At 49.7% G+C, this 17506-nt stretch overlaps 78 non-coding genes across 78 annotated transcripts; all 78 read left to right on the forward strand.

Annotated features, from left to right (window-relative positions):
• Nucleotides 1-44: 44 nt before the first annotated feature.
• Nucleotides 45-163, forward strand: LOC130011452 (5S ribosomal RNA). Its single transcript, XR_008786759.1, has one exon. It is a non-coding gene; the product is annotated as a 5S ribosomal RNA (ribosomal RNA).
• A 77-nt stretch (nucleotides 164-240) lies between these two features.
• LOC130011838 (5S ribosomal RNA) lies at nucleotides 241-359 on the forward strand. Its single transcript, XR_008787149.1, has one exon. It is a non-coding gene; the product is annotated as a 5S ribosomal RNA (ribosomal RNA).
• Nucleotides 360-522: 163 nt separating this feature from the next.
• Nucleotides 523-641, forward strand: LOC130011453 (5S ribosomal RNA). The gene has a single exon (XR_008786760.1). It is a non-coding gene; the product is annotated as a 5S ribosomal RNA (ribosomal RNA).
• A 76-nt stretch (nucleotides 642-717) lies between these two features.
• On the forward strand, nucleotides 718-836 carry LOC130011454 (5S ribosomal RNA). Its single transcript, XR_008786761.1, has one exon. It is a non-coding gene; the product is annotated as a 5S ribosomal RNA (ribosomal RNA).
• A 77-nt stretch (nucleotides 837-913) lies between these two features.
• On the forward strand, nucleotides 914-1032 carry LOC130011582 (5S ribosomal RNA). The gene has a single exon (XR_008786890.1). It is a non-coding gene; the product is annotated as a 5S ribosomal RNA (ribosomal RNA).
• A 165-nt stretch (nucleotides 1033-1197) lies between these two features.
• On the forward strand, nucleotides 1198-1316 carry LOC130011912 (5S ribosomal RNA). The gene has a single exon (XR_008787226.1). It is a non-coding gene; the product is annotated as a 5S ribosomal RNA (ribosomal RNA).
• Nucleotides 1317-1392: 76 nt separating this feature from the next.
• On the forward strand, nucleotides 1393-1511 carry LOC130011455 (5S ribosomal RNA). Its single transcript, XR_008786762.1, has one exon. It is a non-coding gene; the product is annotated as a 5S ribosomal RNA (ribosomal RNA).
• A 77-nt stretch (nucleotides 1512-1588) lies between these two features.
• On the forward strand, nucleotides 1589-1707 carry LOC130011583 (5S ribosomal RNA). The gene has a single exon (XR_008786891.1). It is a non-coding gene; the product is annotated as a 5S ribosomal RNA (ribosomal RNA).
• A 165-nt stretch (nucleotides 1708-1872) lies between these two features.
• LOC130011913 (5S ribosomal RNA) lies at nucleotides 1873-1991 on the forward strand. The gene has a single exon (XR_008787227.1). It is a non-coding gene; the product is annotated as a 5S ribosomal RNA (ribosomal RNA).
• Nucleotides 1992-2067: 76 nt separating this feature from the next.
• LOC130011456 (5S ribosomal RNA) lies at nucleotides 2068-2186 on the forward strand. Its single transcript, XR_008786763.1, has one exon. It is a non-coding gene; the product is annotated as a 5S ribosomal RNA (ribosomal RNA).
• Nucleotides 2187-2263: 77 nt separating this feature from the next.
• LOC130011839 (5S ribosomal RNA) lies at nucleotides 2264-2382 on the forward strand. The gene has a single exon (XR_008787150.1). It is a non-coding gene; the product is annotated as a 5S ribosomal RNA (ribosomal RNA).
• Nucleotides 2383-2545: 163 nt separating this feature from the next.
• LOC130011606 (5S ribosomal RNA) lies at nucleotides 2546-2664 on the forward strand. The gene has a single exon (XR_008786913.1). It is a non-coding gene; the product is annotated as a 5S ribosomal RNA (ribosomal RNA).
• A 76-nt stretch (nucleotides 2665-2740) lies between these two features.
• Nucleotides 2741-2859, forward strand: LOC130011458 (5S ribosomal RNA). Its single transcript, XR_008786765.1, has one exon. It is a non-coding gene; the product is annotated as a 5S ribosomal RNA (ribosomal RNA).
• Nucleotides 2860-2936: 77 nt separating this feature from the next.
• On the forward strand, nucleotides 2937-3055 carry LOC130011840 (5S ribosomal RNA). The gene has a single exon (XR_008787151.1). It is a non-coding gene; the product is annotated as a 5S ribosomal RNA (ribosomal RNA).
• Nucleotides 3056-3219: 164 nt separating this feature from the next.
• LOC130011459 (5S ribosomal RNA) lies at nucleotides 3220-3338 on the forward strand. Its single transcript, XR_008786766.1, has one exon. It is a non-coding gene; the product is annotated as a 5S ribosomal RNA (ribosomal RNA).
• Nucleotides 3339-3414: 76 nt separating this feature from the next.
• On the forward strand, nucleotides 3415-3533 carry LOC130011593 (5S ribosomal RNA). The gene has a single exon (XR_008786901.1). It is a non-coding gene; the product is annotated as a 5S ribosomal RNA (ribosomal RNA).
• Nucleotides 3534-3610: 77 nt separating this feature from the next.
• Nucleotides 3611-3729, forward strand: LOC130011842 (5S ribosomal RNA). Its single transcript, XR_008787153.1, has one exon. It is a non-coding gene; the product is annotated as a 5S ribosomal RNA (ribosomal RNA).
• A 164-nt stretch (nucleotides 3730-3893) lies between these two features.
• On the forward strand, nucleotides 3894-4012 carry LOC130011460 (5S ribosomal RNA). The gene has a single exon (XR_008786767.1). It is a non-coding gene; the product is annotated as a 5S ribosomal RNA (ribosomal RNA).
• A 76-nt stretch (nucleotides 4013-4088) lies between these two features.
• LOC130011461 (5S ribosomal RNA) lies at nucleotides 4089-4207 on the forward strand. Its single transcript, XR_008786768.1, has one exon. It is a non-coding gene; the product is annotated as a 5S ribosomal RNA (ribosomal RNA).
• Nucleotides 4208-4284: 77 nt separating this feature from the next.
• On the forward strand, nucleotides 4285-4403 carry LOC130011843 (5S ribosomal RNA). Its single transcript, XR_008787154.1, has one exon. It is a non-coding gene; the product is annotated as a 5S ribosomal RNA (ribosomal RNA).
• A 164-nt stretch (nucleotides 4404-4567) lies between these two features.
• On the forward strand, nucleotides 4568-4686 carry LOC130011462 (5S ribosomal RNA). The gene has a single exon (XR_008786769.1). It is a non-coding gene; the product is annotated as a 5S ribosomal RNA (ribosomal RNA).
• A 76-nt stretch (nucleotides 4687-4762) lies between these two features.
• LOC130011464 (5S ribosomal RNA) lies at nucleotides 4763-4881 on the forward strand. The gene has a single exon (XR_008786771.1). It is a non-coding gene; the product is annotated as a 5S ribosomal RNA (ribosomal RNA).
• Nucleotides 4882-4958: 77 nt separating this feature from the next.
• Nucleotides 4959-5077, forward strand: LOC130011844 (5S ribosomal RNA). The gene has a single exon (XR_008787155.1). It is a non-coding gene; the product is annotated as a 5S ribosomal RNA (ribosomal RNA).
• A 164-nt stretch (nucleotides 5078-5241) lies between these two features.
• On the forward strand, nucleotides 5242-5360 carry LOC130011465 (5S ribosomal RNA). The gene has a single exon (XR_008786772.1). It is a non-coding gene; the product is annotated as a 5S ribosomal RNA (ribosomal RNA).
• A 76-nt stretch (nucleotides 5361-5436) lies between these two features.
• Nucleotides 5437-5555, forward strand: LOC130011466 (5S ribosomal RNA). The gene has a single exon (XR_008786773.1). It is a non-coding gene; the product is annotated as a 5S ribosomal RNA (ribosomal RNA).
• Nucleotides 5556-5632: 77 nt separating this feature from the next.
• Nucleotides 5633-5751, forward strand: LOC130011845 (5S ribosomal RNA). The gene has a single exon (XR_008787156.1). It is a non-coding gene; the product is annotated as a 5S ribosomal RNA (ribosomal RNA).
• Nucleotides 5752-5915: 164 nt separating this feature from the next.
• On the forward strand, nucleotides 5916-6034 carry LOC130011467 (5S ribosomal RNA). Its single transcript, XR_008786774.1, has one exon. It is a non-coding gene; the product is annotated as a 5S ribosomal RNA (ribosomal RNA).
• Nucleotides 6035-6110: 76 nt separating this feature from the next.
• Nucleotides 6111-6229, forward strand: LOC130011468 (5S ribosomal RNA). Its single transcript, XR_008786775.1, has one exon. It is a non-coding gene; the product is annotated as a 5S ribosomal RNA (ribosomal RNA).
• A 77-nt stretch (nucleotides 6230-6306) lies between these two features.
• Nucleotides 6307-6425, forward strand: LOC130011847 (5S ribosomal RNA). The gene has a single exon (XR_008787157.1). It is a non-coding gene; the product is annotated as a 5S ribosomal RNA (ribosomal RNA).
• Nucleotides 6426-6590: 165 nt separating this feature from the next.
• On the forward strand, nucleotides 6591-6709 carry LOC130011469 (5S ribosomal RNA). Its single transcript, XR_008786776.1, has one exon. It is a non-coding gene; the product is annotated as a 5S ribosomal RNA (ribosomal RNA).
• Nucleotides 6710-6785: 76 nt separating this feature from the next.
• On the forward strand, nucleotides 6786-6904 carry LOC130011470 (5S ribosomal RNA). Its single transcript, XR_008786777.1, has one exon. It is a non-coding gene; the product is annotated as a 5S ribosomal RNA (ribosomal RNA).
• A 77-nt stretch (nucleotides 6905-6981) lies between these two features.
• LOC130011848 (5S ribosomal RNA) lies at nucleotides 6982-7100 on the forward strand. The gene has a single exon (XR_008787158.1). It is a non-coding gene; the product is annotated as a 5S ribosomal RNA (ribosomal RNA).
• A 165-nt stretch (nucleotides 7101-7265) lies between these two features.
• LOC130011471 (5S ribosomal RNA) lies at nucleotides 7266-7384 on the forward strand. Its single transcript, XR_008786778.1, has one exon. It is a non-coding gene; the product is annotated as a 5S ribosomal RNA (ribosomal RNA).
• A 76-nt stretch (nucleotides 7385-7460) lies between these two features.
• On the forward strand, nucleotides 7461-7579 carry LOC130011472 (5S ribosomal RNA). The gene has a single exon (XR_008786779.1). It is a non-coding gene; the product is annotated as a 5S ribosomal RNA (ribosomal RNA).
• A 77-nt stretch (nucleotides 7580-7656) lies between these two features.
• On the forward strand, nucleotides 7657-7775 carry LOC130011849 (5S ribosomal RNA). The gene has a single exon (XR_008787159.1). It is a non-coding gene; the product is annotated as a 5S ribosomal RNA (ribosomal RNA).
• Nucleotides 7776-7939: 164 nt separating this feature from the next.
• LOC130011473 (5S ribosomal RNA) lies at nucleotides 7940-8058 on the forward strand. The gene has a single exon (XR_008786780.1). It is a non-coding gene; the product is annotated as a 5S ribosomal RNA (ribosomal RNA).
• A 76-nt stretch (nucleotides 8059-8134) lies between these two features.
• On the forward strand, nucleotides 8135-8253 carry LOC130011475 (5S ribosomal RNA). The gene has a single exon (XR_008786782.1). It is a non-coding gene; the product is annotated as a 5S ribosomal RNA (ribosomal RNA).
• Nucleotides 8254-8330: 77 nt separating this feature from the next.
• LOC130011850 (5S ribosomal RNA) lies at nucleotides 8331-8449 on the forward strand. Its single transcript, XR_008787160.1, has one exon. It is a non-coding gene; the product is annotated as a 5S ribosomal RNA (ribosomal RNA).
• A 165-nt stretch (nucleotides 8450-8614) lies between these two features.
• On the forward strand, nucleotides 8615-8733 carry LOC130011476 (5S ribosomal RNA). The gene has a single exon (XR_008786783.1). It is a non-coding gene; the product is annotated as a 5S ribosomal RNA (ribosomal RNA).
• A 76-nt stretch (nucleotides 8734-8809) lies between these two features.
• LOC130011477 (5S ribosomal RNA) lies at nucleotides 8810-8928 on the forward strand. Its single transcript, XR_008786784.1, has one exon. It is a non-coding gene; the product is annotated as a 5S ribosomal RNA (ribosomal RNA).
• Nucleotides 8929-9005: 77 nt separating this feature from the next.
• LOC130011851 (5S ribosomal RNA) lies at nucleotides 9006-9124 on the forward strand. The gene has a single exon (XR_008787161.1). It is a non-coding gene; the product is annotated as a 5S ribosomal RNA (ribosomal RNA).
• A 164-nt stretch (nucleotides 9125-9288) lies between these two features.
• LOC130011478 (5S ribosomal RNA) lies at nucleotides 9289-9407 on the forward strand. Its single transcript, XR_008786785.1, has one exon. It is a non-coding gene; the product is annotated as a 5S ribosomal RNA (ribosomal RNA).
• Nucleotides 9408-9483: 76 nt separating this feature from the next.
• Nucleotides 9484-9602, forward strand: LOC130011479 (5S ribosomal RNA). Its single transcript, XR_008786786.1, has one exon. It is a non-coding gene; the product is annotated as a 5S ribosomal RNA (ribosomal RNA).
• Nucleotides 9603-9679: 77 nt separating this feature from the next.
• On the forward strand, nucleotides 9680-9798 carry LOC130011852 (5S ribosomal RNA). The gene has a single exon (XR_008787163.1). It is a non-coding gene; the product is annotated as a 5S ribosomal RNA (ribosomal RNA).
• A 165-nt stretch (nucleotides 9799-9963) lies between these two features.
• LOC130011480 (5S ribosomal RNA) lies at nucleotides 9964-10082 on the forward strand. Its single transcript, XR_008786787.1, has one exon. It is a non-coding gene; the product is annotated as a 5S ribosomal RNA (ribosomal RNA).
• Nucleotides 10083-10158: 76 nt separating this feature from the next.
• Nucleotides 10159-10277, forward strand: LOC130011481 (5S ribosomal RNA). The gene has a single exon (XR_008786788.1). It is a non-coding gene; the product is annotated as a 5S ribosomal RNA (ribosomal RNA).
• A 77-nt stretch (nucleotides 10278-10354) lies between these two features.
• LOC130011854 (5S ribosomal RNA) lies at nucleotides 10355-10473 on the forward strand. The gene has a single exon (XR_008787165.1). It is a non-coding gene; the product is annotated as a 5S ribosomal RNA (ribosomal RNA).
• A 165-nt stretch (nucleotides 10474-10638) lies between these two features.
• LOC130011482 (5S ribosomal RNA) lies at nucleotides 10639-10757 on the forward strand. Its single transcript, XR_008786789.1, has one exon. It is a non-coding gene; the product is annotated as a 5S ribosomal RNA (ribosomal RNA).
• Nucleotides 10758-10833: 76 nt separating this feature from the next.
• Nucleotides 10834-10952, forward strand: LOC130011483 (5S ribosomal RNA). Its single transcript, XR_008786790.1, has one exon. It is a non-coding gene; the product is annotated as a 5S ribosomal RNA (ribosomal RNA).
• Nucleotides 10953-11029: 77 nt separating this feature from the next.
• Nucleotides 11030-11148, forward strand: LOC130011855 (5S ribosomal RNA). Its single transcript, XR_008787166.1, has one exon. It is a non-coding gene; the product is annotated as a 5S ribosomal RNA (ribosomal RNA).
• A 164-nt stretch (nucleotides 11149-11312) lies between these two features.
• On the forward strand, nucleotides 11313-11431 carry LOC130011484 (5S ribosomal RNA). Its single transcript, XR_008786791.1, has one exon. It is a non-coding gene; the product is annotated as a 5S ribosomal RNA (ribosomal RNA).
• Nucleotides 11432-11507: 76 nt separating this feature from the next.
• On the forward strand, nucleotides 11508-11626 carry LOC130011486 (5S ribosomal RNA). The gene has a single exon (XR_008786793.1). It is a non-coding gene; the product is annotated as a 5S ribosomal RNA (ribosomal RNA).
• A 77-nt stretch (nucleotides 11627-11703) lies between these two features.
• Nucleotides 11704-11822, forward strand: LOC130011856 (5S ribosomal RNA). Its single transcript, XR_008787167.1, has one exon. It is a non-coding gene; the product is annotated as a 5S ribosomal RNA (ribosomal RNA).
• Nucleotides 11823-11985: 163 nt separating this feature from the next.
• Nucleotides 11986-12104, forward strand: LOC130011487 (5S ribosomal RNA). The gene has a single exon (XR_008786794.1). It is a non-coding gene; the product is annotated as a 5S ribosomal RNA (ribosomal RNA).
• Nucleotides 12105-12180: 76 nt separating this feature from the next.
• On the forward strand, nucleotides 12181-12299 carry LOC130011488 (5S ribosomal RNA). Its single transcript, XR_008786795.1, has one exon. It is a non-coding gene; the product is annotated as a 5S ribosomal RNA (ribosomal RNA).
• Nucleotides 12300-12376: 77 nt separating this feature from the next.
• On the forward strand, nucleotides 12377-12495 carry LOC130011857 (5S ribosomal RNA). The gene has a single exon (XR_008787169.1). It is a non-coding gene; the product is annotated as a 5S ribosomal RNA (ribosomal RNA).
• A 164-nt stretch (nucleotides 12496-12659) lies between these two features.
• On the forward strand, nucleotides 12660-12778 carry LOC130011489 (5S ribosomal RNA). The gene has a single exon (XR_008786796.1). It is a non-coding gene; the product is annotated as a 5S ribosomal RNA (ribosomal RNA).
• A 76-nt stretch (nucleotides 12779-12854) lies between these two features.
• On the forward strand, nucleotides 12855-12973 carry LOC130011490 (5S ribosomal RNA). Its single transcript, XR_008786797.1, has one exon. It is a non-coding gene; the product is annotated as a 5S ribosomal RNA (ribosomal RNA).
• Nucleotides 12974-13050: 77 nt separating this feature from the next.
• LOC130011858 (5S ribosomal RNA) lies at nucleotides 13051-13169 on the forward strand. The gene has a single exon (XR_008787170.1). It is a non-coding gene; the product is annotated as a 5S ribosomal RNA (ribosomal RNA).
• A 165-nt stretch (nucleotides 13170-13334) lies between these two features.
• Nucleotides 13335-13453, forward strand: LOC130011491 (5S ribosomal RNA). The gene has a single exon (XR_008786798.1). It is a non-coding gene; the product is annotated as a 5S ribosomal RNA (ribosomal RNA).
• Nucleotides 13454-13529: 76 nt separating this feature from the next.
• LOC130011492 (5S ribosomal RNA) lies at nucleotides 13530-13648 on the forward strand. Its single transcript, XR_008786799.1, has one exon. It is a non-coding gene; the product is annotated as a 5S ribosomal RNA (ribosomal RNA).
• Nucleotides 13649-13725: 77 nt separating this feature from the next.
• On the forward strand, nucleotides 13726-13844 carry LOC130011859 (5S ribosomal RNA). The gene has a single exon (XR_008787171.1). It is a non-coding gene; the product is annotated as a 5S ribosomal RNA (ribosomal RNA).
• Nucleotides 13845-14008: 164 nt separating this feature from the next.
• On the forward strand, nucleotides 14009-14127 carry LOC130011493 (5S ribosomal RNA). Its single transcript, XR_008786800.1, has one exon. It is a non-coding gene; the product is annotated as a 5S ribosomal RNA (ribosomal RNA).
• Nucleotides 14128-14203: 76 nt separating this feature from the next.
• LOC130011494 (5S ribosomal RNA) lies at nucleotides 14204-14322 on the forward strand. Its single transcript, XR_008786801.1, has one exon. It is a non-coding gene; the product is annotated as a 5S ribosomal RNA (ribosomal RNA).
• Nucleotides 14323-14400: 78 nt separating this feature from the next.
• Nucleotides 14401-14519, forward strand: LOC130011860 (5S ribosomal RNA). Its single transcript, XR_008787172.1, has one exon. It is a non-coding gene; the product is annotated as a 5S ribosomal RNA (ribosomal RNA).
• Nucleotides 14520-14682: 163 nt separating this feature from the next.
• LOC130011495 (5S ribosomal RNA) lies at nucleotides 14683-14801 on the forward strand. Its single transcript, XR_008786802.1, has one exon. It is a non-coding gene; the product is annotated as a 5S ribosomal RNA (ribosomal RNA).
• Nucleotides 14802-14877: 76 nt separating this feature from the next.
• Nucleotides 14878-14996, forward strand: LOC130011497 (5S ribosomal RNA). Its single transcript, XR_008786804.1, has one exon. It is a non-coding gene; the product is annotated as a 5S ribosomal RNA (ribosomal RNA).
• Nucleotides 14997-15073: 77 nt separating this feature from the next.
• Nucleotides 15074-15192, forward strand: LOC130011893 (5S ribosomal RNA). The gene has a single exon (XR_008787207.1). It is a non-coding gene; the product is annotated as a 5S ribosomal RNA (ribosomal RNA).
• A 164-nt stretch (nucleotides 15193-15356) lies between these two features.
• On the forward strand, nucleotides 15357-15475 carry LOC130011498 (5S ribosomal RNA). Its single transcript, XR_008786805.1, has one exon. It is a non-coding gene; the product is annotated as a 5S ribosomal RNA (ribosomal RNA).
• A 76-nt stretch (nucleotides 15476-15551) lies between these two features.
• On the forward strand, nucleotides 15552-15670 carry LOC130011499 (5S ribosomal RNA). The gene has a single exon (XR_008786806.1). It is a non-coding gene; the product is annotated as a 5S ribosomal RNA (ribosomal RNA).
• Nucleotides 15671-15747: 77 nt separating this feature from the next.
• On the forward strand, nucleotides 15748-15866 carry LOC130011609 (5S ribosomal RNA). The gene has a single exon (XR_008786916.1). It is a non-coding gene; the product is annotated as a 5S ribosomal RNA (ribosomal RNA).
• Nucleotides 15867-16031: 165 nt separating this feature from the next.
• Nucleotides 16032-16150, forward strand: LOC130011574 (5S ribosomal RNA). Its single transcript, XR_008786882.1, has one exon. It is a non-coding gene; the product is annotated as a 5S ribosomal RNA (ribosomal RNA).
• A 76-nt stretch (nucleotides 16151-16226) lies between these two features.
• Nucleotides 16227-16345, forward strand: LOC130011500 (5S ribosomal RNA). Its single transcript, XR_008786807.1, has one exon. It is a non-coding gene; the product is annotated as a 5S ribosomal RNA (ribosomal RNA).
• Nucleotides 16346-16422: 77 nt separating this feature from the next.
• Nucleotides 16423-16541, forward strand: LOC130011569 (5S ribosomal RNA). Its single transcript, XR_008786876.1, has one exon. It is a non-coding gene; the product is annotated as a 5S ribosomal RNA (ribosomal RNA).
• Nucleotides 16542-16705: 164 nt separating this feature from the next.
• LOC130011587 (5S ribosomal RNA) lies at nucleotides 16706-16824 on the forward strand. Its single transcript, XR_008786895.1, has one exon. It is a non-coding gene; the product is annotated as a 5S ribosomal RNA (ribosomal RNA).
• A 76-nt stretch (nucleotides 16825-16900) lies between these two features.
• On the forward strand, nucleotides 16901-17019 carry LOC130011501 (5S ribosomal RNA). Its single transcript, XR_008786808.1, has one exon. It is a non-coding gene; the product is annotated as a 5S ribosomal RNA (ribosomal RNA).
• A 77-nt stretch (nucleotides 17020-17096) lies between these two features.
• Nucleotides 17097-17215, forward strand: LOC130011861 (5S ribosomal RNA). The gene has a single exon (XR_008787173.1). It is a non-coding gene; the product is annotated as a 5S ribosomal RNA (ribosomal RNA).
• A 165-nt stretch (nucleotides 17216-17380) lies between these two features.
• On the forward strand, nucleotides 17381-17499 carry LOC130011502 (5S ribosomal RNA). Its single transcript, XR_008786809.1, has one exon. It is a non-coding gene; the product is annotated as a 5S ribosomal RNA (ribosomal RNA).
• The last annotated feature ends 7 nt before the right edge of the window (nucleotides 17500-17506 follow it).

The raw sequence follows: 17506 nt of genomic DNA on the forward strand, positions 1-17506 counted from the left end.
GGACTTGAGTTAAGCATAACTACGGGTTTTATTCGCCTTCTCTCGTCTACGGCCACACCACGTTGAAAACACCAGTTCTCGTCCGATCACTGAAGTTAAGCAACGTCGGGCCCGGTCAGTACTTGGATGGGTGACCGCCTGGGAACACCGGGTGCTGTAGACGCCTAGTTTTTTTGAAAAGAAACCAATTTTCGGCGGACTTGAGTTTGGAATAACTACGGGTTTTATTCGTCTTCTCTCGTCTACGGCCATACCACGTTGAAAACACCAGTTCTCGTCCGATCACTGAAGTTAAGCAACGTCGGGCCCGGTTAGTACTTGGATGGGTGACCGCCTGGGAACACCGGGTGCTGTAGACGCCTTTTTTCCCGATTGTTTCAACTAAAAATCAATTTTCCGCACTTCAGGCCATTGTACGTCTTCTTTGGCATAACATTAGCTCCCCCCCCCTCCGCCCCGGGGGAAAAAAGATACAGAAAGAATTTGAGTAAAAATAACTACGGGTTTTATTCACCTTCGCTCGTCTACGGCCACACCACGTTGAAAACACCAGTTCTCGTCCGATCACTGAAGTTAAGCAACGTCGGGCCCGGTCAGTACTTGGATGGGTGACCGCCTGGGAACACCGGGTGCTGTAGACGCCTAGTTTTTTGAAAAGAAACCAATTTTCGGCGGACTTGAGTTAAGCATAACTACGGGTTTTATTCGCCTTCTCTCGTCTACGGCCACACCACGTTGAAAACACCAGTTCTCGTCCGATCACTGAAGTTAAGCAACGTCGGGCCCGGTCAGTACTTGGATGGGTGACCGCCTGGGAACACCGGGTGCTGTAGACGCCTAGTTTTTTTGAAAAGAAACCAATTTTCGGCGGACTTGAGTTTGGAATAACTACGGGTTTTATTCGTCTTCTCTCGTCTACGGCCATACCACGTTGAAAACACCAGTTCTCGTCCGATCACTGAAGTTAAGCAACGTCGGGCCCGGTTAGTACTTGGATGGGTGACCGCCTGGTAACACCGGGTGCTGTAGACGCCTTTTTTCCCGATTGTTTCAACTAAAAATCAATTTTCCGCACTTCAGGCCATTGTACGTCTTCTTTGGCATAACATTAGCTCCCCCCCCCCCTCCGCCCCGGGGGAAAAAAGATACAGAAAGAATTTGAGTAAAAATAACTACGGGTTTTATTCACCTTCGCTCGTCTACGGCCACACCACGTTGAAAACACCAGTTCTCGTCCGATCACTGAAGTTAAGCAACGTCGGGCCCGGTCAGTACTTGGATGGGTGACCGCCTGGGAAGACCGGGTGCTGTAGACGCCTAGTTTTTTGAAAAGAAACCAATTTTCGGCGGACTTGAGTTAAGCATAACTACGGGTTTTATTCGCCTTCTCTCGTCTACGGCCACACCACGTTGAAAACACCAGTTCTCGTCCGATCACTGAAGTTAAGCAACGTCGGGCCCGGTCAGTACTTGGATGGGTGACCGCCTGGGAACACCGGGTGCTGTAGACGCCTAGTTTTTTTGAAAAGAAACCAATTTTCGGCGGACTTGAGTTTGGAATAACTACGGGTTTTATTCGTCTTCTCTCGTCTACGGCCATACCACGTTGAAAACACCAGTTCTCGTCCGATCACTGAAGTTAAGCAACGTCGGGCCCGGTTAGTACTTGGATGGGTGACCGCCTGGTAACACCGGGTGCTGTAGACGCCTTTTTTCCCGATTGTTTCAACTAAAAATCAATTTTCCGCACTTCAGGCCATTGTACGTCTTCTTTGGCATAACATTAGCTCCCCCCCCCCCTCCGCCCCGGGGGAAAAAAGATACAGAAAGAATTTGAGTAAAAATAACTACGGGTTTTATTCACCTTCGCTCGTCTACGGCCACACCACGTTGAAAACACCAGTTCTCGTCCGATCACTGAAGTTAAGCAACGTCGGGCCCGGTCAGTACTTGGATGGGTGACCGCCTGGGAAGACCGGGTGCTGTAGACGCCTAGTTTTTTGAAAAGAAACCAATTTTCGGCGGACTTGAGTTAAGCATAACTACGGGTTTTATTCGCCTTCTCTCGTCTACGGCCACACCACGTTGAAAACACCAGTTCTCGTCCGATCACTGAAGTTAAGCAACGTCGGGCCCGGTCAGTACTTGGATGGGTGACCGCCTGGGAACACCGGGTGCTGTAGACGCCTAGTTTTTTTGAAAAGAAACCAATTTTCGGCGGACTTGAGTTTGGAATAACTACGGGTTTTATTCGTCTTCTCTCGTCTACGGCCATACCACGTTGAAAACACCAGTTCTCGTCCGATCACTGAAGTTAAGCAACGTCGGGCCCGGTTAGTACTTGGATGGGTGACCGCCTGGGAACACCGGGTGCTGTAGACGCCTTTTTTCCCGATTGTTTCAACTAAAAATCAATTTTCCGCACTTCAGGCCATTGTACGTCTTCTTTGGCATAACATTAGCTCCCCCCCCCTCCGCCCCGGGGGAAAAAAGATACAGAAAGAATTTGAGTAAAAATAACTACGGGTTTTATTCACCTTCGCTCGTCTACGGCCACACCACGTTGAAAACACCAGTTCTCGTCCGATCACTGAAGTTAAGCAACGTCGGGCCCGGTCAGTAGTTGGATGGGTGACCGCCTGGGAACACCGGGTGCTGTAGACGCCTAGTTTTTTGAAAAGAAACCAATTTTCGGCGGACTTGAGTTAAGCATAACTACGGGTTTTATTCGCCTTCTCTCGTCTACGGCCACACCACGTTGAAAACACCAGTTCTCGTCCGATCACTGAAGTTAAGCAACGTCGGGCCCGGTCAGTACTTGGATGGGTGACCGCCTGGGAACACCGGGTGCTGTAGACGCCTAGTTTTTTTGAAAAGAAACCAATTTTCGGCGGACTTGAGTTTGGAATAACTACGGGTTTTATTCGTCTTCTCTCGTCTACGGCCATACCACGTTGAAAACACCAGTTCTCGTCCGATCACTGAAGTTAAGCAACGTCGGGCCCGGTTAGTACTTGGATGGGTGACCGCCTGGGAACACCGGGTGCTGTAGACGCCTTTTTTCCCGATTGTTTCAACTAAAAATCAATTTTCCGCACTTCAGGCCATTGTACGTCTTCTTTGGCATAACATTAGCTCCCCCCCCCCTCCGCCCCGGGGGAAAAAAGATACAGAAAGAATTTGAGTAAAAATAACTACGGGTTTTATTCACCTTCGCTCGTCTACGGCCACACCACGTTGAAAACACCAGTTCTCGTCCGATCACTGAAGTTAAGCAACGTCGGGCCCGGTCAGTACTTGGATGGGTGACCGCCTGGGAACACCGGGTGCTGTAGACGCCTAGTTTTTTGAAAAGAAACCAATTTTCGGCGGACTTGAGTTAAGCATAACTACGGGTTTTATTCGCCTTCTCTCGTCTACGGCCACACCACGTTGAAAACACCAGTTCTCGTCCGATCACTGAAGTTAAGCAACGTCGGGCCCGGTCAGTACTTGGATGGGTGACCGCCTGGGAACACCGGGTGCTGTAGATGCCTAGTTTTTTTGAAAAGAAACCAATTTTCGGCGGACTTGAGTTTGGAATAACTACGGGTTTTATTCGTCTTCTCTCGTCTACGGCCATACCACGTTGAAAACACCAGTTCTCGTCCGATCACTGAAGTTAAGCAACGTCGGGCCCGGTTAGTACTTGGATGGGTGACCGCCTGGGAACACCGGGTGCTGTAGACGCCTTTTTTCCCGATTGTTTCAACTAAAAATCAATTTTCCGCACTTCAGGCCATTGTACGTCTTCTTTGGCATAACATTAGCTCCCCCCCCCCTCCGCCCCGGGGGAAAAAAGATACAGAAAGAATTTGAGTAAAAATAACTACGGGTTTTATTCACCTTCGCTCGTCTACGGCCACACCACGTTGAAAACACCAGTTCTCGTCCGATCACTGAAGTTAAGCAACGTCGGGCCCGGTCAGTACTTGGATGGGTGACCGCCTGGGAACACCGGGTGCTGTAGACGCCTAGTTTTTTGAAAAGAAACCAATTTTCGGCGGACTTGAGTTAAGCATAACTACGGGTTTTATTCGCCTTCTCTCGTCTACGGCCACACCACGTTGAAAACACCAGTTCTCGTCCGATCACTGAAGTTAAGCAACGTCGGGCCCGGTCAGTACTTGGATGGGTGACCGCCTGGGAACACCGGGTGCTGTAGACGCCTAGTTTTTTTGAAAAGAAACCAATTTTCGGCGGACTTGAGTTTGGAATAACTACGGGTTTTATTCGTCTTCTCTCGTCTACGGCCATACCACGTTGAAAACACCAGTTCTCGTCCGATCACTGAAGTTAAGCAACGTCGGGCCCGGTTAGTACTTGGATGGGTGACCGCCTGGGAACACCGGGTGCTGTAGACGCCTTTTTTCCCGATTGTTTCAACTAAAAATCAATTTTCCGCACTTCAGGCCATTGTACGTCTTCTTTGGCATAACATTAGCTCCCCCCCCCCTCCGCCCCGGGGGAAAAAAGATACAGAAAGAATTTGAGTAAAAATAACTACGGGTTTTATTCACCTTCGCTCGTCTACGGCCACACCACGTTGAAAACACCAGTTCTCGTCCGATCACTGAAGTTAAGCAACGTCGGGCCCGGTCAGTACTTGGATGGGTGACCGCCTGGGAACACCGGGTGCTGTAGACGCCTAGTTTTTTGAAAAGAAACCAATTTTCGGCGGACTTGAGTTAAGCATAACTACGGGTTTTATTCGCCTTCTCTCGTCTACGGCCACACCACGTTGAAAACACCAGTTCTCGTCCGATCACTGAAGTTAAGCAACGTCGGGCCCGGTCAGTACTTGGATGGGTGACCGCCTGGGAACACCGGGTGCTGTAGACGCCTAGTTTTTTTGAAAAGAAACCAATTTTCGGCGGACTTGAGTTTGGAATAACTACGGGTTTTATTCGTCTTCTCTCGTCTACGGCCATACCACGTTGAAAACACCAGTTCTCGTCCGATCACTGAAGTTAAGCAACGTCGGGCCCGGTTAGTACTTGGATGGGTGACCGCCTGGGAACACCGGGTGCTGTAGACGCCTTTTTTCCCGATTGTTTCAACTAAAAATCAATTTTCCGCACTTCAGGCCATTGTACGTCTTCTTTGGCATAACATTAGCTCCCCCCCCCCTCCGCCCCGGGGGAAAAAAGATACAGAAAGAATTTGAGTAAAAATAACTACGGGTTTTATTCACCTTCGCTCGTCTACGGCCACACCACGTTGAAAACACCAGTTCTCGTCCGATCACTGAAGTTAAGCAACGTCGGGCCCGGTCAGTACTTGGATGGGTGACCGCCTGGGAACACCGGGTGCTGTAGACGCCTAGTTTTTTGAAAAGAAACCAATTTTCGGCGGACTTGAGTTAAGCATAACTACGGGTTTTATTCGCCTTCTCTCGTCTACGGCCACACCACGTTGAAAACACCAGTTCTCGTCCGATCACTGAAGTTAAGCAACGTCGGGCCCGGTCAGTACTTGGATGGGTGACCGCCTGGGAACACCGGGTGCTGTAGACGCCTAGTTTTTTTGAAAAGAAACCAATTTTCGGCGGACTTGAGTTTGGAATAACTACGGGTTTTATTCGTCTTCTCTCGTCTACGGCCATACCACGTTGAAAACACCAGTTCTCGTCCGATCACTGAAGTTAAGCAACGTCGGGCCCGGTTAGTACTTGGATGGGTGACCGCCTGGGAACACCGGGTGCTGTAGACGCCTTTTTTCCCGATTGTTTCAACTAAAAATCAATTTTCCGCACTTCAGGCCATTGTACGTCTTCTTTGGCATAACATTAGCTCCCCCCCCCCTCCGCCCCGGGGGAAAAAAGATACAGAAAGAATTTGAGTAAAAATAACTACGGGTTTTATTCACCTTCGCTCGTCTACGGCCACACCACGTTGAAAACACCAGTTCTCGTCCGATCACTGAAGTTAAGCAACGTCGGGCCCGGTCAGTACTTGGATGGGTGACCGCCTGGGAACACCGGGTGCTGTAGACGCCTAGTTTTTTGAAAAGAAACCAATTTTCGGCGGACTTGAGTTAAGCATAACTACGGGTTTTATTCGCCTTCTCTCGTCTACGGCCACACCACGTTGAAAACACCAGTTCTCGTCCGATCACTGAAGTTAAGCAACGTCGGGCCCGGTCAGTACTTGGATGGGTGACCGCCTGGGAACACCGGGTGCTGTAGACGCCTAGTTTTTTTGAAAAGAAACCAATTTTCGGCGGACTTGAGTTTGGAATAACTACGGGTTTTATTCGTCTTCTCTCGTCTACGGCCATACCACGTTGAAAACACCAGTTCTCGTCCGATCACTGAAGTTAAGCAACGTCGGGCCCGGTTAGTACTTGGATGGGTGACCGCCTGGGAACACCGGGTGCTGTAGACGCCTTTTTTCCCGATTGTTTCAACTAAAAATCAATTTTCCGCACTTCAGGCCATTGTACGTCTTCTTTGGCATAACATTAGCTCCCCCCCCCCCTCCGCCCCGGGGGAAAAAAGATACAGAAAGAATTTGAGTAAAAATAACTACGGGTTTTATTCACCTTCGCTCGTCTACGGCCACACCACGTTGAAAACACCAGTTCTCGTCCGATCACTGAAGTTAAGCAACGTCGGGCCCGGTCAGTACTTGGATGGGTGACCGCCTGGGAACACCGGGTGCTGTAGACGCCTAGTTTTTTGAAAAGAAACCAATTTTCGGCGGACTTGAGTTAAGCATAACTACGGGTTTTATTCGCCTTCTCTCGTCTACGGCCACACCACGTTGAAAACACCAGTTCTCGTCCGATCACTGAAGTTAAGCAACGTCGGGCCCGGTCAGTACTTGGATGGGTGACCGCCTGGGAACACCGGGTGCTGTAGACGCCTAGTTTTTTTGAAAAGAAACCAATTTTCGGCGGACTTGAGTTTGGAATAACTACGGGTTTTATTCGTCTTCTCTCGTCTACGGCCATACCACGTTGAAAACACCAGTTCTCGTCCGATCACTGAAGTTAAGCAACGTCGGGCCCGGTTAGTACTTGGATGGGTGACCGCCTGGGAACACCGGGTGCTGTAGACGCCTTTTTTCCCGATTGTTTCAACTAAAAATCAATTTTCCGCACTTCAGGCCATTGTACGTCTTCTTTGGCATAACATTAGCTCCCCCCCCCCCTCCGCCCCGGGGGAAAAAAGATACAGAAAGAATTTGAGTAAAAATAACTACGGGTTTTATTCACCTTCGCTCGTCTACGGCCACACCACGTTGAAAACACCAGTTCTCGTCCGATCACTGAAGTTAAGCAACGTCGGGCCCGGTCAGTACTTGGATGGGTGACCGCCTGGGAACACCGGGTGCTGTAGACGCCTAGTTTTTTGAAAAGAAACCAATTTTCGGCGGACTTGAGTTAAGCATAACTACGGGTTTTATTCGCCTTCTCTCGTCTACGGCCACACCACGTTGAAAACACCAGTTCTCGTCCGATCACTGAAGTTAAGCAACGTCGGGCCCGGTCAGTACTTGGATGGGTGACCGCCTGGGAACACCGGGTGCTGTAGACGCCTAGTTTTTTTGAAAAGAAACCAATTTTCGGCGGACTTGAGTTTGGAATAACTACGGGTTTTATTCGTCTTCTCTCGTCTACGGCCATACCACGTTGAAAACACCAGTTCTCGTCCGATCACTGAAGTTAAGCAACGTCGGGCCCGGTTAGTACTTGGATGGGTGACCGCCTGGGAACACCGGGTGCTGTAGACGCCTTTTTTCCCGATTGTTTCAACTAAAAATCAATTTTCCGCACTTCAGGCCATTGTACGTCTTCTTTGGCATAACATTAGCTCCCCCCCCCCTCCGCCCCGGGGGAAAAAAGATACAGAAAGAATTTGAGTAAAAATAACTACGGGTTTTATTCACCTTCGCTCGTCTACGGCCACACCACGTTGAAAACACCAGTTCTCGTCCGATCACTGAAGTTAAGCAACGTCGGGCCCGGTCAGTACTTGGATGGGTGACCGCCTGGGAACACCGGGTGCTGTAGACGCCTAGTTTTTTGAAAAGAAACCAATTTTCGGCGGACTTGAGTTAAGCATAACTACGGGTTTTATTCGCCTTCTCTCGTCTACGGCCACACCACGTTGAAAACACCAGTTCTCGTCCGATCACTGAAGTTAAGCAACGTCGGGCCCGGTCAGTACTTGGATGGGTGACCGCCTGGGAACACCGGGTGCTGTAGACGCCTAGTTTTTTTGAAAAGAAACCAATTTTCGGCGGACTTGAGTTTGGAATAACTACGGGTTTTATTCGTCTTCTCTCGTCTACGGCCATACCACGTTGAAAACACCAGTTCTCGTCCGATCACTGAAGTTAAGCAACGTCGGGCCCGGTTAGTACTTGGATGGGTGACCGCCTGGGAACACCGGGTGCTGTAGACGCCTTTTTTCCCGATTGTTTCAACTAAAAATCAATTTTCCGCACTTCAGGCCATTGTACGTCTTCTTTGGCATAACATTAGCTCCCCCCCCCCCTCCGCCCCGGGGGAAAAAAGATACAGAAAGAATTTGAGTAAAAATAACTACGGGTTTTATTCACCTTCGCTCGTCTACGGCCACACCACGTTGAAAACACCAGTTCTCGTCCGATCACTGAAGTTAAGCAACGTCGGGCCCGGTCAGTACTTGGATGGGTGACCGCCTGGGAACACCGGGTGCTGTAGACGCCTAGTTTTTTTAAAAGAAACCAATTTTCGGCGGACTTGAGTTAAGCATAACTACGGGTTTTATTCGCCTTCTCTCGTCTACGGCCACACCACGTTGAAAACACCAGTTCTCGTCCGATCACTGAAGTTAAGCAACGTCGGGCCCGGTCAGTACTTGGATGGGTGACCGCCTGGGAACACCGGGTGCTGTAGACGCCTAGTTTTTTTGAAAAGAAACCAATTTTCGGCGGACTTGAGTTTGGAATAACTACGGGTTTTATTCGTCTTCTCTCGTCTACGGCCATACCACGTTGAAAACACCAGTTCTCGTCCGATCACTGAAGTTAAGCAACGTCGGGCCCGGTTAGTACTTGGATGGGTGACCGCCTGGGAACACCGGGTGCTGTAGACGCCTTTTTTCCCGATTGTTTCAACTAAAAATCAATTTTCCGCACTTCAGGCCATTGTACGTCTTCTTTGGCATAACATTAGCTCCCCCCCCCCTCCGCCCCGGGGGAAAAAAGATACAGAAAGAATTTGAGTAAAAATAACTACGGGTTTTATTCACCTTCGCTCGTCTACGGCCACACCACGTTGAAAACACCAGTTCTCGTCCGATCACTGAAGTTAAGCAACGTCGGGCCCGGTCAGTACTTGGATGGGTGACCGCCTGGGAACACCGGGTGCTGTAGACGCCTAGTTTTTTGAAAAGAAACCAATTTTCGGCGGACTTGAGTTAAGCATAACTACGGGTTTTATTCGCCTTCTCTCGTCTACGGCCACACCACGTTGAAAACACCAGTTCTCGTCCGATCACTGAAGTTAAGCAACGTCGGGCCCGGTCAGTACTTGGATGGGTGACCGCCTGGGAACACCGGGTGCTGTAGACGCCTAGTTTTTTTGAAAAGAAACCAATTTTCGGCGGACTTGAGTTTGGAATAACTACGGGTTTTATTCGTCTTCTCTCGTCTACGGCCATACCACGTTGAAAACACCAGTTCTCGTCCGATCACTGAAGTTAAGCAACGTCGGGCCCGGTTAGTACTTGGATGGGTGACCGCCTGGGAACACCGGGTGCTGTAGACGCCTTTTTTCCCGATTGTTTCAACTAAAAATCAATTTTCCGCACTTCAGGCCATTGTACGTCTTCTTTGGCATAACATTAGCTCCCCCCCCCCCTCCGCCCCGGGGGAAAAAAGATACAGAAAGAATTTGAGTAAAAATAACTACGGGTTTTATTCACCTTCGCTCGTCTACGGCCACACCACGTTGAAAACACCAGTTCTCGTCCGATCACTGAAGTTAAGCAACGTCGGGCCCGGTCAGTACTTGGATGGGTGACCGCCTGGGAACACCGGGTGCTGTAGACGCCTAGTTTTTTGAAAAGAAACCAATTTTCGGCGGACTTGAGTTAAGCATAACTACGGGTTTTATTCGCCTTCTCTCGTCTACGGCCACACCACGTTGAAAACACCAGTTCTCGTCCGATCACTGAAGTTAAGCAACGTCGGGCCCGGTCAGTACTTGGATGGGTGACCGCCTGGGAACACCGGGTGCTGTAGACGCCTAGTTTTTTTGAAAAGAAACCAATTTTCGGCGGACTTGAGTTTGGAATAACTACGGGTTTTATTCGTCTTCTCTCGTCTACGGCCATACCACGTTGAAAACACCAGTTCTCGTCCGATCACTGAAGTTAAGCAACGTCGGGCCCGGTTAGTACTTGGATGGGTGACCGCCTGGGAACACCGGGTGCTGTAGACGCCTTTTTTCCCGATTGTTTCAACTAAAAATCAATTTTCCGCACTTCAGGCCATTGTACGTCTTCTTTGGCATAACATTAGCCCCCCCCCCCCCTCCGCCCCGGGGGAAAAAAGATACAGAAAGAATTTGAGTAAAAATAACTACGGGTTTTATTCACCTTCGCTCGTCTACGGCCACACCACGTTGAAAACACCAGTTCTCGTCCGATCACTGAAGTTAAGCAACGTCGGGCCCGGTCAGTACTTGGATGGGTGACCGCCTGGGAACACCGGGTGCTGTAGACGCCTAGTTTTTTGAAAAGAAACCAATTTTCGGCGGACTTGAGTTAAGCATAACTACGGGTTTTATTCGCCTTCTCTCGTCTACGGCCACACCACGTTGAAAACACCAGTTCTCGTCCGATCACTGAAGTTAAGCAACGTCGGGCCCGGTCAGTACTTGGATGGGTGACCGCCTGGGAACACCGGGTGCTGTAGACGCCTAGTTTTTTTGAAAAGAAACCAATTTTCGGCGGACTTGAGTTTGGAATAACTACGGGTTTTATTCGTCTTCTCTCGTCTACGGCCATACCACGTTGAAAACACCAGTTCTCGTCCGATCACTGAAGTTAAGCAACGTCGGGCCCGGTTAGTACTTGGATGGGTGACCGCCTGGGAACACCGGGTGCTGTAGACGCCTTTTTTCCCGATTGTTTCAACTAAAAATCAATTTTCCGCACTTCAGGCCATTGTACGTCTTCTTTGGCATAACATTAGCTCCCCCCCCCCTCCGCCCCGGGGGAAAAAAGATACAGAAAGAATTTGAGTAAAAATAACTACGGGTTTTATTCACCTTCGCTCGTCTACGGCCACACCACGTTGAAAACACCAGTTCTCGTCCGATCACTGAAGTTAAGCAACGTCGGGCCCGGTCAGTACTTGGATGGGTGACCGCCTGGGAACACCGGGTGCTGTAGACGCCTAGTTTTTTGAAAAGAAACCAATTTTCGGCGGACTTGAGTTAAGCATAACTACGGGTTTTATTCGCCTTCTCTCGTCTACGGCCACACCACGTTGAAAACACCAGTTCTCGTCCGATCACTGAAGTTAAGCAACGTCGGGCCCGGTCAGTACTTGGATGGGTGACCGCCTGGGAACACCGGGTGCTGTAGACGCCTAGTTTTTTTGAAAAGAAACCAATTTTCGGCGGACTTGAGTTTGGAATAACTACGGGTTTTATTCGTCTTCTCTCGTCTACGGCCATACCACGTTGAAAACACCAGTTCTCGTCCGATCACTGAAGTTAAGCAACGTCGGGCCCGGTTAGTACTTGGATGGGTGACCGCCTGGGAACACCGGGTGCTGTAGACGCCTTTTTTCCCGATTGTTTCAACTAAAAATCAATTTTCCGCACTTCAGGCCATTGTACGTCTTCTTTGGCATAACATTAGCTCCCCCCCCCTCCGCCCCGAGGGAAAAAAGATACAGAAAGAATTTGAGTAAAAATAACTACGGGTTTTATTCACCTTCGCTCGTCTACGGCCACACCACGTTGAAAACACCAGTTCTCGTCCGATCACTGAAGTTAAGCAACGTCGGGCCCGGTCAGTACTTGGATGGGTGACCGCCTGGGAACACCGGGTGCTGTAGACGCCTAGTTTTTTGAAAAGAAACCAATTTTCGGCGGACTTGAGTTAAGCATAACTACGGGTTTTATTCGCCTTCTCTCGTCTACGGCCACACCACGTTGAAAACACCAGTTCTCGTCCGATCACTGAAGTTAAGCAACGTCGGGCCCGGTCAGTACTTGGATGGGTGACCGCCTGGGAACACCGGGTGCTGTAGACGCCTAGTTTTTTTGAAAAGAAACCAATTTTCGGCGGACTTGAGTTTGGAATAACTACGGGTTTTATTCGTCTTCTCTCGTCTACGGCCATACCACGTTGAAAACACCAGTTCTCGTCCGATCACTGAAGTTAAGCAACGTCGGGCCCGGTTAGTACTTGGATGGGTGACCGCCTGGGAACACCGGGTGCTGTAGACGCCTTTTTTCCCGATTGTTTCAACTAAAAATCAATTTTCCGCACTTCAGGCCATTGTACGTCTTCTTTGGCATAACATTAGCTCCCCCCCCCCTCCGCCCCGGGGGAAAAAAGATACAGAAAGAATTTGAGTAAAAATAACTACGGGTTTTATTCACCTTCGCTCGTCTACGGCCACACCACGTTGAAAACACCAGTTCTCGTCCGATCACTGAAGTTAAGCAACGTCGGGCCCGGTCAGTACTTGGATGGGTGACCGCCTGGGAACACCGGGTGCTGTAGACGCCTAGTTTTTTGAAAAGAAACCAATTTTCGGCGGACTTGAGTTAAGCATAACTACGGGTTTTATTCGCCTTCTCTCGTCTACGGCCACACCACGTTGAAAACACCAGTTCTCGTCCGATCACTGAAGTTAAGCAACGTCGGGCCCGGTCAGTACTTGGATGGGTGACCGCCTGGGAACACCGGGTGCTGTAGACGCCTAGTTTTTTTGAAAAGAAACCAATTTTCGGCGGACTTGAGTTTGGAATAACTACGGGTTTTATTCGTCTTCTCTCGTCTACGGCCATACCACGTTGAAAACACCAGTTCTCGTCCGATCACTGAAGTTAAGCAACGTCGGGCCCGGTTAGTACTTGGATGGGTGACCGCCTGGGAACACCGGGTGCTGTAGACGCCTTTTTTCCCGATTGTTTCAACTAAAAATCAATTTTCCGCACTTCAGGCCATTGTACGTCTTCTTTGGCATAACATTAGCTCCCCCCCCCCCTCCGCCCCGGGGGAAAAAAGATACAGAAAGAATTTGAGTAAAAATAACTACGGGTTTTATTCACCTTCGCTCGTCTACGGCCACACCACGTTGAAAACACCAGTTCTCGTCCGATCACTGAAGTTAAGCAACGTCGGGCCCGGTCAGTACTTGGATGGGTGACCGCCTGGGAACACCGGGTGCTGTAGACGCCTAGTTTTTTGAAAAGAAACCAATTTTCGGCGGACTTGAGTTAAGCATAACTACGGGTTTTATTCGCCTTCTCTCGTCTACGGCCACACCACGTTGAAAACACCAGTTCTCGTCCGATCACTGAAGTTAAGCAACGTCGGGCCCGGTCAGTACTTGGATGGGTGACCGCCTGGGAACACCGGGTGCTGTAGACGCCTAGTTTGTTTGAAAAGAAACCAATTTTCGGCGGACTTGAGTTTGGAATAACTACGGGTTTTATTCGTCTTCTCTCGTCTACGGCCATACCACGTTGAAAACACCAGTTCTCGTCCGATCACTGAAGTTAAGCAACGTCGGGCCCGGTTAGTACTTGGATGGGTGACCGCCTGGGAACACCGGGTGCTGTAGACGCCTTTTTTCCCGATTGTTTCAACTAAAAATCAATTTTCCGCACTTCAGGCCATTGTACGTCTTCTTTGGCATAACATTAGCTCCCCCCCCCCTCCGCCCCGGGGGAAAAAAGATACAGAAAGAATTTGAGTAAAAATAACTACGGGTTTTATTCACCTTCGCTCGTCTACGGCCACACCACGTTGAAAACACCAGTTCTCGTCCGATCACTGAAGTTAAGCAACGTCGGGCCCGGTCAGTACTTGGATGGGTGACCGCCTGGGAACACCGGGTGCTGTAGACGCCTAGTTTTTTGAAAAGAAACCAATTTTCGGCGGACTTGAGTTAAGCATAACTACGGGTTTTATTCGCCTTCTCTCGTCTACGGCCACACCACGTTGAAAACACCAGTTCTCGTCCGATCACTGAAGTTAAGCAACGTCGGGCCCGGTCAGTACTTGGATGGGTGACCGCCTGGGAACACCGGGTGCTGTAGACGCCTAGTTTTTTTGAAAAGGAAACCAATTTTCGGCGGACTTGAGTTTGGAATAACTACGGGTTTTATTCGTCTTCTCTCGTCTACGGCCATACCACGTTGAAAACACCAGTTCTCGTCCGATCACTGAAGTTAAGCAACGTCGGGCCCGGTTAGTACTTGGATGGGTGACCGCCTGGGAACACCGGGTGCTGTAGACGCCTTTTTTCCCGATTGTTTCAACTAAAAATCAATTTTCCGCACTTCAGGCCATTGTACGTCTTCTTTGGCATAACATTAGCTCCCCCCCCCTCCGCCCCGGGGGAAAAAAGATACAGAAAGAATTTGAGTAAAAATAACTACGGGTTTTATTCACCTTCGCTCGTCTACGGCCACACCACGTTGAAAACACCAGTTCTCGTCCGATCACTGAAGTTAAGCAACGTCGGGCCCGGTCAGTACTTGGATGGGTGACCGCCTGGGAACACCGGGTGCTGTAGACGCCTAGTTTTTTGAAAAGAAACCAATTTTCGGCGGACTTGAGTTAAGCATAACTACGGGTTTTATTCGCCTTCTCTCGTCTACGGCCACACCACGTTGAAAACACCAGTTCTCGTCCGATCACTGAAGTTAAGCAACGTCGGGCCCGGTCAGTACTTGGATGGGTGACCGCCTGGGAACACCGGGTGCTGTAGACGCCTAGTTTTTTTGAAAAGAAACCAATTTTCGGCGGACTTGAGTTTGGAATAACTACGGGTTTTATTCGTCTTCTCTCGTCTACGGCCATACCACGTTGAAAACACCAGTTCTCGTCCGATCACTGAAGTTAAACAACGTCGGGCCCGGTTAGTACTTGGATGGGTGACCGCCTGGGAACACCGGGTGCTGTAGACGCCTTTTTTCCCGATTGTTTCAACTAAAAATCAATTTTCCGCACTTCAGGCCATTGTACGTCTTCTTTGGCATAACATTAGCTCCCCCCCCCCTCCGCCCCGGGGGAAAAAAGATACAGAAAGAATTTGAGTAAAAATAACTACGGGTTTTATTCACCTTCGCTCGTCTACGGCCACACCACGTTGAAAACACCAGTTCTCGTCCGATCACTGAAGTTAAGCAACGTCGGGCCCGGTCAGTACTTGGATGGGTGACCGCCTGGGAACACCGGGTGCTGTAGACGCCTAGTTTTTTGAAAAGAAACCAATTTTCGGCGGACTTGAGTTAAGCATAACTACGGGTTTTATTCGCCTTCTCTCGTCTACGGCCACACCACGTTGAAAACACCAGTTCTCGTCCGATCACTGAAGTTAAGCAACGTCGGGCCCGGTCAGTACTTGGATGGGTGACCGCCTGGGAACACCGGGTGCTGTAGACGCCTAGTTTTTTTGAAAAGAAACCAATTTTCGGCGGACTTGAGTTTGGAATAACTACGGGTTTTATTCGTCTTCTCTCGTCTACGGCCATACCACGTTGAAAACACCAGTTCTCGTCCGATCACTGAAGTTAAGCAACGTCGGGCCCGGTTAGTACTTGGATGGTTGACCGCCTGGGAACACCGGGTTCTGTAGACGCCTTTTTTCCCGATTGTTTCAACTAAAAATCAATTTTCCGCACTTCAGGCCATTGTACGTCTTCTTTAGCATAACATTAGCTCCCCCCCCCCCTCCGCCCCGGGGGAAAAAAGATACAGAAAGAATTTGAGTAAAAATAACTACGGGTTTTATTCACCTTCGCTCGTCTACGGCCACACCACGTTGAAAACACCAGTTCTCGTCTGATCACTGAAGTTAAGCAACGTCGGGCCCGGTCAGTACTTGGATGGGTGACCGCCTGGGAACACCGGGTGCTGTAGACGCCTAGTTTTTTGAAAAGAAACCAATTTTCGGCGGACTTGAGTTAAGCATAACTACGGGTTTTATTCGCCTTCTCTCGTCTACGGCCACACCACGTTGAAAACACCAGTTCTCGTCCGATCACTGAAGTTAAGCAACGTCGGGCCCGGTCAGTACTTGGATGGGTGACCGCCTGGGAACACCGGGTGCTGTAGACGCCTAGTTTTTTTGAAAAGAAACCAATTTTCGGCGGACTTGAGTTTGGAATAACTACGGGTTTTATTCGTCTTCTCTCGTCTACCGCCATACCACGTTGAAAACACCAGTTCTCGTCCGATCACTGAAGTTAAGCAACGTCGGGCCCGGTTAGTACTTGGATGGGTGACCGCCTGGGAACACCGGGTGCTGTAGACGCCTTTTTTCCCGATTGTTTCAACTAAAAATCAATTTTCCGCACTTCAGGCCATTGTACGTCTTCTTTGGCATAACATTAGCTCCCCCCCCCCTCCGCCCCGGGGGAAAAAAGATACAGAAAGAATTTGAGTAAAAATAACTACGGGTTTTATTCACCTTCGCTCGTCTACGGCCACACCACGTTGAAAACACCAGTTCTCGTCCGATCACTGAAGTTAAGCAACGTCGGGCCCGGTCAGTACTTGGATGGGTGACCGCCTGGGAGCACCGGGTGCTGTAGACGCCTAGTTTTTTGAAAAGAAACCAATTTTCGGCGGACTTGAGTTAAGCATAACTACGGGTTTTATTCGCCTTCTCTCGTCTACGGCCACACCACGTTGAAAACACCAGTTCTCGTCCGATCACTGAAGTTAAGCAACGTCGGGCCCGGTCAGTACTTGGATGGGTGACCGCCTGGGAACACCGGGTGCTGTAGACGCCTAGTTTTTTTGAAAAGAAACCAATTTTCGGCGGACTTGAGTTTGGAATAACTACGGGTTTTATTCGTCTTCTCTCGTCTACGGCCATACCACGTTGAAAACACCAGTTCTCGTCCGATCACTGAAGTTAAGCAACGTCGGGCCCGGTTAGTACTTGGATGGGTGACCGCCTGGGAACACCGGGTGCTGTAGACGCCTTTTTTCCCGATTGTTTCAACTAAAAATCAATTTTCCGCACTTCAGGCCATTGTACGTCTTCTTTGGCATAACATTAGCTCCCCCCCCCCCTCCGCCCCGGGGGAAAAAAGATACAGAAAGAATTTGAGTAAAAATAACTACAGGTTTTATTCACCTTCGCTCGTCTACGGCCACACCACGTTGAAAACACCAGTTCTCGTCCGATCACTGAAGTTAAGCAACGTCGGGCCCGGTCAGTACTTGGATGGGTGACCGCCTGGGAACACCGGGTGCTGTAGACGCCTAGTT

The sequence above is a fragment of the Patella vulgata genome, chromosome 2 (genome assembly GCF_932274485.2).
Source record: "Patella vulgata chromosome 2, xgPatVulg1.2, whole genome shotgun sequence".
Lineage (NCBI taxonomy): Eukaryota > Metazoa > Mollusca > Gastropoda > Patellidae > Patella > Patella vulgata.